The sequence below is a fragment of the Lepisma saccharinum genome, chromosome 22 (assembly GCF_977018435.1).
Source record: "Lepisma saccharinum chromosome 22, izLepSacc3.1, whole genome shotgun sequence".
NCBI lineage: Eukaryota > Metazoa > Arthropoda > Insecta > Zygentoma > Lepismatidae > Lepisma > Lepisma saccharinum.
The window spans coordinates 44,144,888-44,165,068 of NC_139250.1; positions in this window are offsets into that span (position 1 = coordinate 44,144,888).

Sequence of the window (20,181 nt, forward strand, 5' to 3'; positions counted from 1 at the left end):
TTTAATCTGTAATGCTTTGATTAAATTGTCTCAAATTTTGTGGCATTGGGTGTATACCTCACTCTTAAGGTAATCCCATAAGAAAAAATTCTGCTGGTGTCAAATCGGGACTTCTCGATGGCCAGTTAATATTCCCTCTGCAACTCTTTCTGGGAATAACTGATGAGAATTCAGTGAATCATTGGTGACATTCCTCTTGCTGAAAAAACGTGTTTCTGTTGTAGGTATCATGGTTCTGAATTGCGGGAATTAAAAAAGTCCTAATCATTTGGCGGTAGTGCTCAGAAGTTACAGTTTGAGCATTACCATGATCATCTTCAAACAAATAAGGGCCAATGATTCCTTGGCTTGATAGGGCAGCCCAGACGAAAACTTTAGGTGAATATAATGGTGTCTCATGAAGGTTTTTGGGGTTTTCCCCTGCCCAGTATCGGCAGTTCTGCTTATTAACATGCCCGTTTATGTCAAAATTTGATTAATCAGTAAACCATATGTTATTGTAACCATTGTAGCGATCTCTCATTGTTCTACAGAACTCTAATTGATTGGCAGGATCTTGTAGTTTTAGTTCTTGTGTAATAACAATTTTGTATGGGTGGAAATGCATATCCTTGCGAATAATGCAATGAACTGTCAACTTATGCAAATGTAAAGAAGGTGCATGCAGTCTTAATGATTGGCAAGGATCCTCACTAGCAGACCAGCACACACGGTCAACATTTCTCTTCGATCTTGATTACCTTGGACGTCCCGGCAGTTTACTCATCATAGTACTTCCAGTGTTTTCAAACTTTCTCATCCAATATTTAATTAAATTTGCGCTTGGGACGTCTCTCATTCCTGCCAGGTTACAATGATGATGGTACAAATGATGCATAAGAACATAAGAATCGTTATTTTTTATAAAATGCACAAACACAAAAAGCACGTTGCTACTCCGTAAAGTGCTACATGGCAACTAAATATTAACAATGTTGCCAAGCATTTGCGATCTATCTCATTTCTCTGTAATGTGTGAATTGCCCCTGAGAGCAGATTTAAAACCGAAAATATTTCTGAGACACCCTCTATTTACATTCTAAAAATAAACCCAAACTCTCACACAAAAAGAACTATGGATCTAGTATCATGGAAAACTTGGCCGGATTTATATTGCCAAGTACAAACTTAATGTCATTCTAACCTATAAGTTTCTTGTGAATACTTTAATACATGGAAAATATCAGTACTATGCCATAGAAACTTAGTTGCTGTTGTTTCGGCTCATTGAGGTTGGTCAGTTGCAGAATGGTGTCCTTCTTGAAATGGTATACTATGTGCTTTCAATTCGATTTTCTTTGAGGGAGGATAAAAATGTCCCTGGCAGGGATGAAAATATTTTTTCTATTGCTGGGGATGCATTTTTTGGTTAGGAGGAAATCCACGGCATCCCCCCCTCGTTAATTTGCACACATCTATTAAATTAGTAAAACAATAACATAGAGAAACATAAAAACAATAATTCTTAGGGAAATTTACAAAATAATGTAACTACATTTTAGGTTTTTCAGGGGACCAAGCTGAAAAAACTTAAAATGTGGAAAAATGTAAAATCGAGGAAAATTTTACAGCATTTTGCAATGTTGGGACAATCAAGATTAAATGTATAATGAAGGAAAATGTAAAATCAGGGTTCCACTGTACTAAAAAGGGGAAAAAGTTTTAAAGGTAATGTCCATTAATGGAAAATATGAGGTAAGTAATCTTCTGTACCATAAGAGAAATGTTTCGTTAGATGAAATCAGGGACATCGTTGGGGGAGGGGGGGGGGGGCATATGTAGGCACTGACCCCGGCAAATGTCCACGTGGCCCCGGGAAACTGTTCTGTATTTGCTGGAAATTTTACTTTGATGACAAATATTGCAAAATAATTCTTCAGTAAATTTTGCTTGCAGTTTGAAACACTTCTTCAATTTTCAATAGCACAAACTCAAGCAAGGCATTTCTTTCTTATTTCCCTGTTTCTTGCTTGTTGAACACAAACAGATGTATTGGGAGGGGATGTGGTTAATGGTTTTGTGGTCCACCCCAGTCAAGGAAGTCTGAGACCTATTGAAAATTCACTTTTCCTCCCTGTTTTGGATCCCTCCAAAACCTGCACTTTCTCTTCATCTGGCCCTGCACTGGCTCCATGGGAACTGAAAGGATGACACAAACAGGAGGATTTAGTTACGGGTGGCTAGAACTTTCTGGGTTGATTATTTTATGGTTCCGAAAAGATATCCCCATGCGTTTCAAATTCCAAGAATTCTATTGCTTGTCCCTTTTTCGGTACGGGAATGAATGACATAGCAATTCTTCTCACATGCACTCAAACCTCCTGCTAATGACCTGCCCTGCAAAGGAGGGGAAAGGCCACTTTCTGAAAATTCGGAGAAACATCGAAGCGGTCGGTTCATCTGTTGATTTGGTGGACAGTTGATATCTGTCAGATAGTTTGAAGTAGGATTTGTGATCCGAGCGGTGGTAAACTTCTGTAAGCGCAAGAAGATAGCATCACGATAGCATTCTAAAAGAGGTGTTTGTACTCATGTATAATGTAGAATAAACCACGTTTCAATTAAGGAAGGAAACTAGATATGTAGCAATTGTTTTTACAGCCGTCTGCATGCTCTATAAGTATATGTTACAAAATTTGTATATATTTCTGACTTTCTGTGATTTATTTTCATTTAGCTTCCACCTGCAAATGCGGAAGCTGCTGCTGCTTAGGTGGCTAGGTTGGCTAGACATATTTCATAGGCATCCAGAAGGGGGCAAGGGGAGGGCCCTGGAAAACGAAAGTCAATCAAAAATTACATATTTCACACATATAATGTAATTTCAGCCACAATAATGTGTGCTAATTATTGCACGAACATGATAAATTCAAATTTAAGCAATGTTTTTTGAGGGATGAACACTATTATAGGGGAAAATATGACATGTTAGCCCCCCCTGGAAAAAAATACCTTCCTTGCCCCTCCCTGGAGAAAATCCTGTGGACGTCCATGCATACAATTATAATTAATCCCTAGTCATACAGCGAATAATACATACAATATAATCATGAGTTATGGAGAAGCAAATAACTTATCAATCAAGCATTTTCTGTTTCTATTTGTTGTGCAAAGGTTAACAAGCTGCATTACGATGCCAGGGGTCCTGGGTTTGAATCCCGGACTGGGCATGTGTGTTCTTTATGATGGTCCTCTTATCAATTTCACATCACTCATTCTCACCTTCATCTTCACGATTAGCCAAAAAGTGTCAGAAAAGCGAAGTAAAATAAAGCAAATCAATCATTTATATATTTCTATATTACGTTGCTTTTCTACCTCTTGGGTTAAATGTGATGATGAGGATGAATTATGAGCCGAAGGAATGGTGATGGGACAGACATGATACAACCATACCTGTCCAATGTCCGAACCTTGGACATCTGGTTTCGTAGCGTGTTATAGTCAGTGGAATTCTTAGGAAGAAAAACTGTAAAAGTGGCGTGAAAAGAAGCAAAGTTGTACGATGATTAAAAAGACATGTTTAGTTCTTCTAAAACCTTCCAATTATCGAGTTTGTGTTTTAAGTTCACTGTATGCACAGTAAGGCTAATCGGGGATCCGAACCACTATGTGCTTCCACCAGGTATCGAACCCGGGACCCCTTGATTACAAGGCAGCGATGTTACCACTTCGTCATCAAGGAGGCAGAATGAATGAATTGAATGAATTTTTCCTGACATTTACTTTTTTTAAGTTCCATTTCACTGTCGCTCAAGGTGTTTATCTTCGTGTTTTTCTTATGTTGGATTCACTCTGGCCGTGGGGTGCAGTGAGTGCGGTGTAAGATGGCCTCTGTACCTACTGCGGGGTTAAGATGCCTTCTGAGTTTGTTCCAGAATCTGGTTGTCTCTCTTCTGATGACATCTTCTATCTGGTCTATCTCTAGGTCTTTGTGTATTTGAAGATTGGTCGTGAATCTATCATGGCTGCTGATTATCTTTGCAGATTTGTTCTGTATGATTTTCCGATGTATGTCTTTGCTGCATGATGTCATGCTGTAATGGTGTAGAGTATTGCTGGTCGTATCATTGTCTTGTATAATGTTATCCTTGTTTAGAGGGATTGTTGTAGATTCCTGAAGATGGCATATAATCCTCCTATTCGTTGGTTGCCTTTGTGATGCATTTCTTCTGCATGAATCATGAATGTTAACCCGCTGTCCAGTATTAATCCTAGGTATCTTGCTGTCTTGGCGTGTGTTATCTGTTGACCAAAGAGCTTCAATGTTTTCTGTTCTTGTCTTCTTCTGGCTAAGAAGACTGCAGTACTTTTGGTTGCATTTGTTTTTATCCTCCACTTAGTTGACCATTGTTGGAATTCCTCTAGTTGTCTGTTCAGTGTTTTGTAGCAGAATTTGAGTTGTCGCCTGGATGCGAAGAAAGCAGTCACCTGTAAATAGCACCGGGAAGCATCCTGGCACTGTCGGGAGGTCGGCTGTATATAGAGCATACAATATTAGTGCAAGTGTGGAGCCTTGGGGTACTCCTGCATTGATATTTCTGGCCAGTGATGCAGCTCCTTGGAATCTGGAGATGAATGATCTTCCTCTCAGATATCTGGCTACAAGGAGACCGAGAAAAACTTACAATTATAGTGGAACCACAAGCAAAACAACCTGCGCAGACCCGCGACTCCTGTGCACCATACTCCCGTGAGGAGGGGAGGGGGAGAGTGGACCATGCTTCCATATGGGCCGAGCTGAAGGGAAGAAGGGAAAGCTGCACGGGAACTTTTCGGGCAAGGCTTTTTTTTTTCCTTGTAGTCGATCTATAATCAGTAAAATTAATATTGAGGGACAAGGCCTACGAAGAGTTCTTTCATTCGGTTGTGCGTGGTCATCACATCGAGTCCCATAGTTTCGAGAGCAGAATTTGCTTTCATATCGCTTTCAAGTACTTCCCAAATTGTCCTCACGATGTTGAAACAGCACAGAAATTTTGGAACTAATTCAAGCAGGCACATACCCAGGGAAGGAGCTCGAGGGTTGCAGTCTTATCCCAAAATCCTACAAATATCTGATTTTAATAATGTGTAGTAGTAATCAAATTTACTTCATTAACAGGATTAAACATCTTGTATATGGTAAGTTGCAATATACCAAGAAATTCATCTTCAGCGAATTTACTCCTCCCCCACCCCCCAACCTTTTCATCTTTAGATGTTGGCTGCCACCCCTTCTGAAATCAAATTCTGGCTACCGGCCTGACCACCAGTGATCGAACTTTGAACCTTTCGATTGATTGATTAATTGAACTGGTGTTTTAAGTCCATTTTATGCACAGTAAGGCTAATTGGGAATGGACCTACAGTTTAAAGTGAGATCCGAACAACTATGTGCCTCCATCGGGAATCGAACCCAGGCAGGTTCTTGAACCTGATGAACCAAAGACGAGAGCGTAATCATTTGAGCATGTGGGAACTTTGTTTTATCCAGTGCCATCATATATTCAGTTTTCCACACACAAATAAGATTAATTTTAAGAAATTAGACGTGTGCATAAAATTTCTTATCGTCATCATTTCCCAAGTGAACAATCAGATGCCGTAGAAGACTCGGACCCGCCCTTTAGAATAGTGCTTAACGTGGTCGCCTTGAACTAAGAGATACCGGATTCGATTCTGGTATAAACTGTATATATGAGATGCCGAGCTTGAACTCATTATGCACACATTTCATATTTGCACTGTTGTCAATACTTGTAAACCTGGTTCCAGCACTTTATATCTAAAACCACGGAAAAGTGTTTTATCTACTTCTCAATTTTTTTCAGCAAATTTACAAATTTAAGGACTAATAACATTGTTCTTGGTGTATAAGCCATTAAGCTAATGAGTTCATTCTGCATTTAGGTTGCCGAATAATGGCTGTGGATTTCGCGAGAGTATAGCCGTAGACTGTTGGGGACTACAGAAGAAAATGATGTTCCTTTCCAATTTATTGATTGATTGAGTTGGTGTTTTAAGTCCACTTTATACACAGTAAGGCTAATCGGGACTGGTTCTACAGTGTAAAGTGGGATCCGAACCACTATGAGCATCCACCAGGTATAGAACACGGAACCCCTTGATTACAAGGCAACGGTGTTACCATGCGCCACCGAGGAGGCCCTTGCTCCTTCTCTTTCCAAGACTACTATATATATATATACACACACACACACACACATACATATATAATGTATGTATACAGTATAGGTTCAGTGATAAATCATAAGCAACAAAATCTAAAAGTTCTAAAATTTGATACAGGAAAGTTTACTGATGAAAGAATTAAGAAAGATTACCAAATTAAACTGTCAAATAGATTTGATGTTTTGCAGGATTTAAATGATGATGAAAATATAAATGAAACAGACATAAATAAGAATTGGGAGAACATACGTAATGCAATAGAATGAGCAGCTAAAGAAAGTATAGGATACCATAAACCAAGAAAAAGTAAGCCATGGTTTGATAATGAATGTCATAATCTAATAGAAATAAGAAATCAGGCTAGACTTAGGTGGTTAAATAACTCTGATGATACAAATCTAAACAATTATAATAGAATAAAGCGAGAAGTTAACCGCACGTTTAGAAGTAAAAAAAGAGATTACTTGAAAAGCAAAATTAACGAAATTGAAACAAACAGCAAAAATAAAAATATCAGAGATTTATATAAAGGTGTAAATGAGTTTAGAAAGGGGTGGCAACCTAAAGTAAACTTGATAAAAGATAAAGACGGTGATTTTCTAGCTGACCCAAGCGATATTCTAAATAGATGGAAGAACTACTTTAATGACCTTTTAAATGTTCATGTAGGAGATAAATCAGAAGTAAATGAAGTCCACACAGCAGAACCTTTAGTTCCAGAACCTAACTTGACTGAAGTTCAAGATGCTATTAAAAGGCTAAAGAATAACAAAGCACCTGGCATTGATTTAATACCAGCTGAGTTAATTAAATATGGTGGAAATTCATTAATATGTCAAATTCATAAATTAATTTGTTTAATATGGAATAAAGAAGAAATCCCTCAACAGTGGAAAGAAGCCATAATTGTTCCTGTGTTTAAAAAAGGTGATAAAATGAACTGCAATAATTACCGTGGAATTTCTCTACTCTCAACAACATATAAAATATTATCTAACATTCTTTTAACAAGACTAACTCCATATGCTAATGAAATTATAGGTGATTATCAATGTGGATTTAAACGTAATAGATCAACTACAGATCAAATTTTTCACATCAGACAGACACTTGAAAAAAAGTGGGAATATAATCAAAATGTCCATCAGCTATTCATTGATTTCAAAAAAGCATATGATTCGGTCAAAAGAGATAAATTATATAATATATTAGTAGAGTTTGGAATACCTAAGAAGCTTGTTAGTATGATAAAAATATGCACCAGTGAAACAGAAAGTAAAATTCGTGTAGGTATTAATATGTCTGACAAATTTACAATTCATGATGGGTTAAAACAAGGAGATGCATTATCTCCATTGCTCTTTAATTTTGCCTTAGAATATGCTGTAAGGAAAGTAAAAGAAACTAACGAAGGACTAAAATTAAATGGTGTGACTCAGTTGTTAGCATATGCAGATGATGTAGACTTACTGGGGGATGATGTGAATACAATTAAGAATAATGCTAAAATATTTTTCAAAACTGCTAAAGAGATAGGTTTGGAAGTTAACAAAGAGAAAACTAAATATATGCTTACAGGCCGAAACCAAGTGTTAGGTAATAATCAAAATCTAATTACACTGGTCTACAAAAAAAATATTTGTGAATGTTACAAGAACAAAATAAGCTGTTTCTAGAAGTTGCTGAGCCCCTGAATGCAGATCTAATTTCAGAATTTCTCCATCGGGCTCAGATTTACTGTAAAAATGTTTTTTGTGTTTTCCTACCTCAGCCTATGTTCTATGTGTATTGGTCGAAAGAGCCTTGCTTTCACAAAAGTTCTACAAACGTAAAAGGTAATAAATCTGTGTCAGTATACAAAGGAATGAAGCAAATGAGTAACATGAAAATGTATAAACATATCTAAAAATGTTTCCTTCCCGATTTCCTACGAAACTTTGCCTCGGGAACATCTCTTCGTAAGGTCCAGCACTAGTCGGACAGCATTGCGGCACTCCATTTGCCTTAATACCGCTTTTCCATTAGAGCAATGTCTTGGTGAAACCGTTCACCGTGTTCGTCACTAACGGCACTAAGATTAGTTGTGAAGAAGTCCAGATGATCATTCAAGAAATGTAATTTGAGAGACATGTTGCATCCCATACGTTGGTATGATCTAATTAGTCCATGTACAATATCGCGATACTTCTCTGCTTTATGTTTTTACATACACTTGTAAAAGACAACCATGCCATTTTTTCAACATCTGTTAAATGTTGAATGAAATTCTCGTCATTCATCAATTCTCTTATTTGAGGCCCTACAAATATTCCTTCTTTAATTTTGGCATCGCTGATTCTTGGGAATTTCCGTTGCAAGTACATGAATCCTTGTGAAGTTCTGTCCACGGCTTTCACAAAGTTTTTAATTAGTCCCAATTTTATGTGCAGAGGAGGGAGATACACATTTTTGGGGTCAACAAGAGGAGTGTTTGCCACATTCTTCTTTCCAGGCACTAATTCACTGCGAAGAGCCCATTTTTCCCACAATAGTGATTTTTTCTGTCTCTGCTGTCCCACTCGCATAAGAAGCAGCAATGCTTTGTGTACCCAAGCTCCATACCAAGCAGAATTGCAATTACCTTCAGATATCCGTATATGTCACTATTGTATTTCTCATATTGGATATTTGTCAGAAGCTGTTTCAAGTTCTCATACGTCTCCTTCATGTTAACAGCATGAGCAATTGGTACGGATGGGAATTTGTTTCCATTATGGAAAAGTAGCCTACAGCATTCATAGTAACTTCGCTGGAATCAATGAAAAGACGCCAATCGTGTGAACTGTATTCATGGCTAAGACAATCCATAACGGATCAGACGTCATTACAAAAAAAACCATGTCTCCGTCGTGGGAGAAATATTCTGAGCAAATTGTATGGCGGTCACGAAAAAAACAGACTTTCGTATTGCAAGTGAGGAGATTCCAACCTTTCAGTTGCAATGCTAAAAGTTCAGACTGTTGCTTAGACAAATGTAAATCCCGAGCAAGATCGTTCAGATCCCCTTTGGACAATAAGTGTGGCTCCACTGATGAACCGGACACTTTAAATGTTGGGTCAGCAGTTTCTTCACCTCTTGCACTTTCTTCCCCATGTTGGTCACGACATTCATCTTCACTCACAGTCACATTCTCAGGAGGCTTTGGTACCGGCAATTCTTCACTGTGACGTACAGGTCTCATGGCTGATAGTAAATTTGGGTACTGCACAATGTTCCTTGTTTTCGACGTGATTCCAGCTATTTTGGTCAGGCAGAAATAACAGTCTGTTGTGTGATCTGCTGGTTCCCATGGGAACAGCAAACGATATGTGACGTGATCCTTTTAACCAGCTTGTCAGAAGTGTAACACAGGTCAAACAGCATATGTGGGAGACCCATGTTTTGTCTTGGTCCCCAACTTTACACCCAAAAAAAGTTCGTAGCACTTCTTTAAAAGAGGGGTAATTCGTCGCTTTTGTGACTTAAATGTCAACTCTCCACAGATATAACAAAACGAATTGGGGCTATTTATTCAGGTACGAGGCATTTTCTTATGCACTAACACTACATACGACTTCTGAAACTTCAAATCACAACCTAATCAAATGCAGTCACTTCCCACTAAGTCAGAACTCACAATGCGAGACGCACATGACAACAAACAACACTGCGATTCTACGTGTTCGGACATGACTCATCGACAATGTTGCCATGCCTCTCTCTTATTCACAATTTGGTTTGTTGCAATTGGAGGAAGGTCCCAGGCCTTAGGAACGTGTTGGTCATTCTATTGTCATATAATGACTGTTATTCAACAATATCTGTAGAGTAAATATAGGTTAAACCACAGCCCAATAGGCAGAATTTTCATGAATTGCATTAGGTACAGGTTAGTGTGTAACAAGAAAACTGAGCCCGACAGGAAAAAACTGATTTCATTTTTGAATTCAACACCATCGACTTACCTTAGAACACCATTCACATTCCTTATAACAAATTTCATGTTGACCAGTGTTATTGATAACAACTTGTTTGAACAAGTTTCCAAATTCAAATACTTAGGAGTAATATTAACAAATGAAAATTATATTAAAGAGGAAATAAAAAGTAGGCTTAATTCAGGAAATGCATGTTACTTCTCTCTTCATAAACTTTTGTCTTCTCGTTTAATATCTAAGAAACTAAAAGTTAAAATATACAAAACAGTAATTTTGCCTGTAGTATTATATGGATGTGAAACTTGGTCCCTTACATTGAAAGAGGAACATAAATTGAGAGTATTTGAAAATAAGATCCTTAGGAAAATCTTTGGACCTAAAAGGGATGAGGAGACAGGTGAGTGGAGAAGGTTACATAATTTAGAACTACATAATTTGTATTCATGTCCAGATATTATTAGAATAATTAAATCAAGAAGACTTAGGTGGGCAGGCCATGTGGCACGAATGGGAGAGGAAAGAGGAGTTTACAGGATTCTTGTTGGGAAACCTGATGGTAAGAGACCTGTAGGAAGGCCAAGACGAAGATGGAGGGACAACGTTGAGATGGACCTAAGGGAAATCGGTAGGGATGGAAAAGAGTATATAGAACTTGCTCAAGATAGGGAAAGATGGAAGGCCTGTGTTGCTGCAGCCATGAACCTTCGGGTTTAAGAAGGCTAGGGAGTTAGTTAGTTATACAGCATAGGCCTATATGGTGTATAAAAGTTTGTAAATTTATAATAGTTTGATATAAAGAATTTTAAGTTTGGGTCTTCCCCCCCAAGTGATCAACCTAGCTACGTCCCTGGATGAAATGATGTTTAGACACTGCCGAGGAAGGACCTGGCAATGGGTCGAAAACATCAGAATTAGTAAAGAACATGTAAACTACATGTAGTGACTTATGCTTTGAATAACATTTATTAAACAACTGAAGCAAAAAATAAAGTTACCAAAATATATATTTTCATAATATGTAGTTTTCACATAGGGGCTATGGTGCAGGCTGCCCCATCGAGATTTTTGGCCTTCAAATAATATAAAATTCAACATTTATATATTTTTCCAAAATAGACTATATGTAGAAATTTTACACCTTAAATGCACCATATTAAATCCATTAGATGAAGTAAAGAAAGTGTTTAAGGGTATTATCAAAGTAGGGGGAGAAATACCTAACTCTTACATGTTCTGGGGTGGGGTGTCCCGAATTAAACATGGGGTGGACAGTATCCAACTCTAGGTCTTAGATTATGGCGGGTATTTTAGTTAGGGTGGATTGAGCATTAAATTGAGGTGGGTATCCAGTTCTGTGTATTACTGTTGTCTTAGACTGTTGCAAAAATTCTAGTGTGAAGACTGAGAATTAATTTGTGGAGGAGGCAATATCCACTCTTCATCGAAATTTTAGTGATAGGATTGTGTATTAAAGTTAAAGGGGGGGGGACAGAAAGCTCTTTATACAGTGTTAGATCTTAGATTGTCAAGGGTTTTCTGTAGTGGAGAGAGAGTTAGAACATTAAATTGTGGAGACTGTATTTAGCGATATGGTATCCACATGTTTTCGATCCCGAACATGCCAAAAGAGAAGCTGGAAAAGACTATGTACCTCGGGATCCTAAGAAAGTATTGAAACCCCATTGACCTTTGGGTGCTCGCATCTTTTGACGATACGCCAGCCCTCGCCTGGCAGCATTTTCACCGTCCTCGTGTTTGCTTGCGTTTTTTTTGCATATTATTGCATTTTTACATCGCAAATCATTGGTAATTCAATCAATAACATCAAGTACACATATATTTCAACAAAAAAATTATTACCACTAGAATGACGGGAGCGGTCACTTTGACCATTTTCAATTTTCTTTTTTTTCACGTTTTTTTTACTTTTGCGCAAAAATTCTCAATGTATTTGACTTTTCATAATTTTATATCTCCTTTCGATGGATGTAAGCAGTTTAAAAAAAAATCCAAAATATGTGCTGTATGAGTACATTGCCCTAGAATGACGACGAACGGTCATTTTGACCATCATAAGAAAATCATCGGAATGCCCGATTGTAGGTTTGTGTTATTGTTATTTTCATTGTTCGAACGCTAATTTCTCTTTCTTTACATGTTTGTACACATGCAACGATTGTTAATTCATTGCTGGTTGCGAGTTCCTTTTACTAGTAATGCAGGTGTTCTGATTTGAACTAGCAAATTGCTTTGTTCTTCGATGTTACAATCATCAGTGAGTACTTGACTTGAGAAGATGTCGTGTAAGCGTGGGTTGTCTTCGCAGCAAATTGAAAGCTTTCTCGAGCTATCTAAGGAAGAAGGGGGGTACTCAAGTCAAGATTCTGGAGGATCAGGTCCAGAAATACTACCCTATCCTCTATCATCATCATTGGATGAGGATGCAGTGGTGTGTGATCGAGAAGATGACATGCCCATTGAAACAGTTGCAACAATGTCTTCCCACAGCAGAGAAGAGGCAGGAGGAGATGCTCAGGTTAGTGAAAAGGAGGTTTGGTTGGGAAGAGACAGTTCTGTTTGGGAGATAGTTAAGGGTCATTTTCTGGTGACAGGCAGGAAAGCTGCCGTGAATGTACTGAAAGAACATGGTGGACCTACAAGCTACGCAAAACAACGTATTTGTGCAGGGGAAGTTTCAAGCACTTTTTGCCTTCTGTTTGATGAATCCATGTTACGCCTAATCCAAAAATGCACAGAAGTAGAGGCAAGACATCAGCTTGGAACACAGGAATGGCACCTAACATTGGAGGAACTGGGAGCTGCAATCTCTTTGATGTACAGATGGGGGACAAAATAATACGAACACCTGTGAATGTAGAGAAAATCTTTATTAATAGGGGGTTGGACCACCCTGTGACTGAAGTACACTTTGTATGCAACGTGGGATGGACGCATAGAGGTCATGCACAATGTTTAAGGGAATATGGAGCCATTCTTCCTCCAGAGCAGTCTCCAATTCCGAAAGTGTGGCTGGAGGCGGACTTCGAGCACGAAGTTTGGACTCCAAATATCCCCACAAATGTTCTATAATGTTCAGGTCAGGAGACTGTAGGGGCCATTCAAGATGTCCTACTTCATCCTCATGTTCTTCAAACCATGTTTGGACAGACCCAGCAGTGTGGATAGGAGCATTGTCGTCTTGAAAAAGCGGTCGGTCCCCAGGAAATAAAGTCTGGACAAAAGGATGGAGATGATCCCCCAGAATGCTGCGATAGTGACTGGCATTGATCTTCCCATGCAGAAAAACAAGTGGTCCCACACCATGCCAAGATATCGTGCCCCATACCATAATGGACCCACCTCCATGCTTCACAGTCGGCAAGAGGCAGTCAGGATGAAATGCATCTCGAGGCGTTCTCCACACATAAACGCGCCCCGTGGTCTGAAATAACGTAAATGTTGATTCATCAGACCAGATGACTTGTTGCCACTGCTGTGGGGACGAACTTCTGTGAGCTCTGCACCATTGGCGTCGCTTGACAGCATTACGTGATGTCACCAATGGCTTACGAATTGCCACTCGGCCATGAATGTTTGCAGCATGGAGTTCCCTTTTGACAGTTTTGGTTGAAATGGGGTCCTGGAGATGCCTGTTCATTTCAGATGTTATCTCGGATAATGATTGCTTGTGCTTTCGGGCCACTATGCGCTTCAACACCCTCCTATCCCGAGCAGCAAGCTTTGTCTTTCGTCCACTGTTGTGCTTTGAAGACGCCATCTTACCTTGTGTTGTGTACGCTGTCATAACGGCTGCTACTGTGCTCCTTGCACACCCAACAAACTTTGAGGTTTCAGTCACCGTGGCTCCAGCTGAACGTGCTCCAACAATCATGCCTCTTTGGAACTCTGTCAGGTCTGACATTGCAGTGTCTCTTGAGAGCGTATGATAGACGAATGCACCACCAATGACTACTGTTGGCAAACTAATACCTTCCCCTTCACAGCCACTAGGTGGCAAACTTCAGTGCCAGGTGGTGCTGCTGTACTGCCGGTGTGAAATGTGGCATACTTTTTCACAGGTGTTCGTATTATTTTGTCCCCCATCTGTATGTAAGAGGTGTTTATTGTGCAAAAGGAATATCAGTCGAAGATCTGTGGTCTCAAAGTTGGGGAGTCAGCTTCTTCTGAGACACAATGCCAAGGGATCGCTACAAGGAGATACTGAGATACTTGCGTTTCGATGAAAAGTCATCTCGAAAGGAAAGAATCTTGACCGACATATTTGCGCTCATGTCATAAGTTTGGAGAAAATTTATCAACAATTGTTTGAGTTGTTACAGACCAATTGAAAACGTACCGATTGACAAACAGCTTTTACCCAGTAAACGCGATGTCGCTTTACTCAATTTATGGGCAGTAAACCTGATAAATATGGATTAAAGTTTTGGGTTGCAGTTGATACTGAAACAAGTTATGTTTGTAACTCCTTCCCCTACCTTGGAAAAGAAGAGAATCGACCAGAAGGGCAGTCCCTTGGGGAATAGGTTGTATTGCGGCTTATGGAACCCTTCCTGAATCAAGGTCGCAATGTTACATGGGACAGTTTTTTACAACACTCAAATTGGCCAAGGTCATCAATGGCAGAAATGGACTCATTGATAATATCACATTTAGGGTGCCAACTACGTGCCGCATCAGACACTGTTGTGTGTCCTGCTCGAAACCGACCTGCCCACTCATACACTTGTGTCCGGGACATGCACTCACCATCATACACAGCAGTCATAAGCTCGTAAATGTTCCCTGGTGTGTTGCCTTCTGCCGTCAAAAACTGTATCACGGATCACTGAGTGAGCCTCCTTTGTGGCACCTGACACTGTGAACGCCATGACTCACCTCACTGAATGACTGACTGAAGCCTTGGAGGCAAATTGCACATACACAACATCCCTTCCCTGCCAGTGCAGTCTGGAAGTCGTCTTGCAGAAATGCGGCATACCCCAGCCTGGCCTACATATCCCGTAAGTTTCATCACTCTGTCACTTTATTTCGCTTATTCACGGCATTAATCCGGTTATTTGTTGACCTTACCAAATAGATAAATAAATAATTCTTGAAGCATTCTTGGCAGTGAATGATCAAGAGGTTTTCTCGGGCAATCAGTCAGGTAATTTCCAGATAGGTTTTCTAGCTTTCGACAGCTAACATCATTGTCATCTTCAGAGATTGAAGTGCAGAGATATGTTAGGTTAAGGTTATATGCAAGTTTCAACTTCTATATTCTTATTTATGATGTTGTTAATGCAAGGTAAGAATAAGCCAAGTCCTAAGAAACCAGGATAAAATAATCTCTTTCAATAGTGATACACCACCAATAATTGCTTTATCATAGATTTCTGAAGAGAGTTCCACACTGCCATATATTGAAAGTTATTTTTTATTATCAAAGCTCGACAAAGGGCAAAGCTATAATTTCCATCCTGCTTCTATACTCCATGATGAATGCGAGTATGGACCTACAGGATTGTGAACTGATGTGGAAACTGAGCAGGGGTGAATGTGAATCCTGTACTGTTTTGCACTGTTTGCTGGTGCTTGTATGGACCAAGTATTTTAATACCGACATATCGACATCGATGTATCGGATATTGAATATCGATAACAAGATATTCAATATCGATATTATTGATGTATCAACATCAATATTTTTATCATATCGGGGTATTCCATGAAAAGTGGTCCTACACCATGTAAATAACAAATAAAAAATAATATGGAAATTGTTATTGTTTATAATTGCATTAAGGTTTAGATGTTTGAAAATGCATATAATTGACACATTTCACCAATAAAAGTTACTAGCATCTGCAGCCTATATGCTTCACAGACAAATGAAGTCAAATTTTGTTACATTTTTAAAGTGTCAGACACATAATGCACTTTTGTTAATGCTTTTCGTGCATTCAGCGTATGCCATCATACTCAAGTTTTTCTTATTTGTTAGCCGACACCACAAAATACTTCACAATTCTATGAAATCATTTCAATATGAATATTTTAATACAATCTCATGTCTAGAACCTTAAATGTTGTCTAAAATGTCACACACATAATGCTGGAATGACCCTATCGATGCTTTGATATTTTAAATATATTGATATATCGCATTGCCCTCTCAAAACAGGTAACCAATCACCTACTTCCATCTGTGTGATGTTTAGGCACTTGATTTGAGGTTCCATACTATGTTGGGGTCAACCGCAAGTTCTGTGACATGCTTGGCCTGCCATGCCTTTCAGACTGGTGCAACGGAAGATAATCCTGACTCAAGGGTTACCCTGACCCGGATATTTTCAAACTCCCAAGTTTGTGCAATGTTCGGGGAAACGGGCATCAGTGTGGGTAAACTTCTTATAATTGAAAATGAGATCAGAGAACAAATTTCATACAGCAAGGTAGCACATAATTTGTCGTATATATAAGATATTAGTGTGTCCCATAAGTAGGGAGCGGAAGTTGATGAAATGTCATCTTCTTTCTGACATCTCGGACACGATGCCCATTAAATAGACACAATATTACAATTCATCTAGAACCCAAAAAACGTAATTTTAAAGTGCATTTTTTTGCCAATTTTCAGGTTTTAGGTCATTCTTCCCGATTTTCGGCATTTTTCGCAATATTTGGTGTATTGTTTCGTCATATTTTGTCACTTCTTTCATTTTGGTAATATTCTTGAGTCTTTTCACCAAGGTGAACATATGCTTATATACGTATATATATATCTCGCAGAATTTCTTTCTCTTTACAGTGCCACAGAAACACACCACACTATATCATCAGGCAAAGATGCGGAAAATTAATGCACTTTACACAAATTCATTCAGTGTATACGACTTTTTCATAAAATTGTTTTAAAATTATTCGGTTGTTTCCATTGGAAATCCTCGTTGCATATTTTAAGTATTTCTTTCCACAACTACATTTAGTGCAAATTTTAGGTGTAATTATGCACATGTCCTCTGATGTAGAAATGGAACATATTTACTCCAAGTAAAGGCAAGGTGAATCTAAACAAAATTCATGACTGTTTTATAAACTAAAATTGCAAATTGAATGCACATATATTTTTACAAATATTGGACAGAATATGAAACATTGTTGGTCCTACATTAGAATGGACTTCTGTAATCTTCTGTCCTATAATATTCGTTCAGTTGGTACAAGAGTTTGAAACACCTCCACTATGTCATTAACACATCCAATTACATAAGAAATAATGTCCTTTCGCTGTTGCTTGGAACATTCATCAGCTTGAAAATGCTTTGTCTTTTTCAAGAGTATGATATTGTTTATCAACGCTAATTAGATTTCTATACACTAAATTTCTAAATTAAAATAATGGGGGTGGTGGGTAACTGCCTCTCCCAGGTCCGTGCAGTCTCTGCATCCTTCAATACCTTGAACTTGAAGCCACATTAGATGGCACATCGCATTGCTTGTTGAAAGCACATGCGGGCAGGAAGTGAGCATTGAAGTAGTCTGCAACTGCAAACGCAAACTTGAGGTTTTATTTACCTTTAAATAATACAGAAAACAAACTATAACTAGCTTATTTGCTTATGGAATGTTATTCCTTCAGGTTTCTTGTCGCTTCTGTTAGTACAGCCACATGTTAACGGGCCAAAATTGCTTCCTAAATCTTATTCAAAGGTACACAAAATTACATGCTTTCTTACGGAGTATTCAAATGTTTTGGTCTGACTTAGCTGGTGCTGTCATGTGACTGGCTTCAGAAACAGCATGCAGGGCTTACTCCATTCCCATCCTACTTCCATGGCCTCCCCCATGCATATGCCTAGCTATGGTTTTATAATAAGACGTAAGCAAGTTACTAATATTTATCCGCGAAAACTTACTTGTAGAGATTCTATTAATTTCGGTGGCCACTGCCACCATCCGCTATGGAACTCGTTGCTTCACTGCTGGGTTGGCTTGTGCTTCCTATTGTTTCCCCGTGTGCCTCTAACAGGGCTAGTGTAGCCCGTTTGTCTGCTGAATGCGGTGGGTTTAAGTTGTTGCAACAGCGGGACAGTTTTTTCATGGATAAATACAGAGTTAACACAAACTATAGGACAAATTTCAGGAGGTAGAGGAACAAAAAAGTTCATATCAACGTATGTCCAGAAACACATATTTGCCGCTGAAGAACGACATCATCCTCTCATAACAACACTCACTGTGTGCTATTTTGTGTTGCAGGTTGTGTGATTGGAGCTACGTCGAAGCACCATGGTCCGTTATTCGTACCAGGAACAAGCCGAGATGGTCTTCGTATATGGTCAAGCAGATGGAAACGGTCGAGAGGCCACATGGATTTATCGAGCCACGTACCTGGACAGACAGCACCACCCAAACCCAAAAAAAAACAACTTTGCAGCCATTTATGGGAGTTTGTGAGAGCATGGGTACTTTCATATAGGCAAACATGGAGGGCGGCCGAGGTTTGTGTGTACACCAGATCTGGAGGAACATGTGCTACACGATATTGAGAACACTCCCAGTACAAGCTCCAGCAAGTGGCCCGCCTGCATGGTGTAAGCCAAGCGACGGTGTTGTGTATCCTGCATGAAAACTGCTACTATCCCTATCACCTGCAACGTGTGCAGGGATTATCACCAGCATATTTTCCTCCAAGGAAACGGTTTTGTCGCTAGTTTTTGCAACAGGCCACCACCATATCAGTCCTCTTCACCGATGAAGCAACCTTTGGTAGAGATGGCATCGTCAACCTACACAATCGTCACCTTTGGGCTATAGCCAATCCTCGGGGAATGGTTGAATCGTCTCATCAGCAAAGGTTCAGCATCAATGTTTGGGCAGGGATTATTGGCGACCACCTACTTGGATCATTTGTGCTTCCACAACGGACATATGAATCTGGAATTCCTGCAGAACAATCTGCCTATTTTGCTTCAGAATGTGCTTTTGGCAATACAACAGGTAATGTGGCTGATGCATGATGGAGCACCAGCCCAATTTCGTATTATAGTTTGTCAACACCTCAACGACATCTTCTCCAGAAGATGGAGGCCCTGTGGCATGGCCTGCTTATCACCGGACTTAAACTCCCTTAATTTTTACTTGTGGGGGCATCTGAAAAGTGTTGTGTATGCTGAGCCAGTTCCTGATGTGCAGACCCTTGAACAGCATGTCCATATCACCTGTGACGCTATTCGGGTACAGGCTGGAACATTCGAACAAGTGAGGCAATCCATGATGCGACGTGTGGATGCTTGCATTGCATCTCATGGAGGCCACTTTGAACACCTGCTGTAACATCGATGAAAGTCATGCCATGTAATGTGTACTGGCACTAATTGCTTTATTGCAGACTCACTGTCCATTTCTGGACATATGTTGATATGAACTTTCTTGTTCCTTTACCTGTCAGGAATCACCTCCTGAAGTTTGTTCCTATAGTTTCTGTTCACCCTGTATTAGTAGTCTTAGTATTATCAACCACGTCTTTTATTCCCCAAAAACATGAATATGGTTTTAAGTTTAGCAGCATGGAACAGAGACAGCATGGCAGGAACACCTCACTCTTGAAGATCCTCACTGCAGATGCAAACACCATGTACCAAGTACTGATGACGATTGATTGAGTTGATGTTTTAGTCCACTTTATATACAGCAAGGCTAATCAGGACTGGACCTACAGTTTAAAGTTGGATCTGAACCACTATGAGCCTCCACCGGGTATCACACCCGGAAGCCCCTTGATTACAAGGCTACGGCACTACCACTGCACCATCGCAGGTCCCAGCTCATGACCAGTCTAATCACCAACACCCATCTGCAGGTTCATCAAGTTTGCCAAAAGTCAATAGAAGTTGGTAAGTGATAATCCACAAATTTACCTTGCCTGTTGATGAGTGTCCTCTGCTACCTGATGGAAAACCTGATTAATGAATGTTTCAATTGGAGCGAATTGAAGGGCTCAGGAGT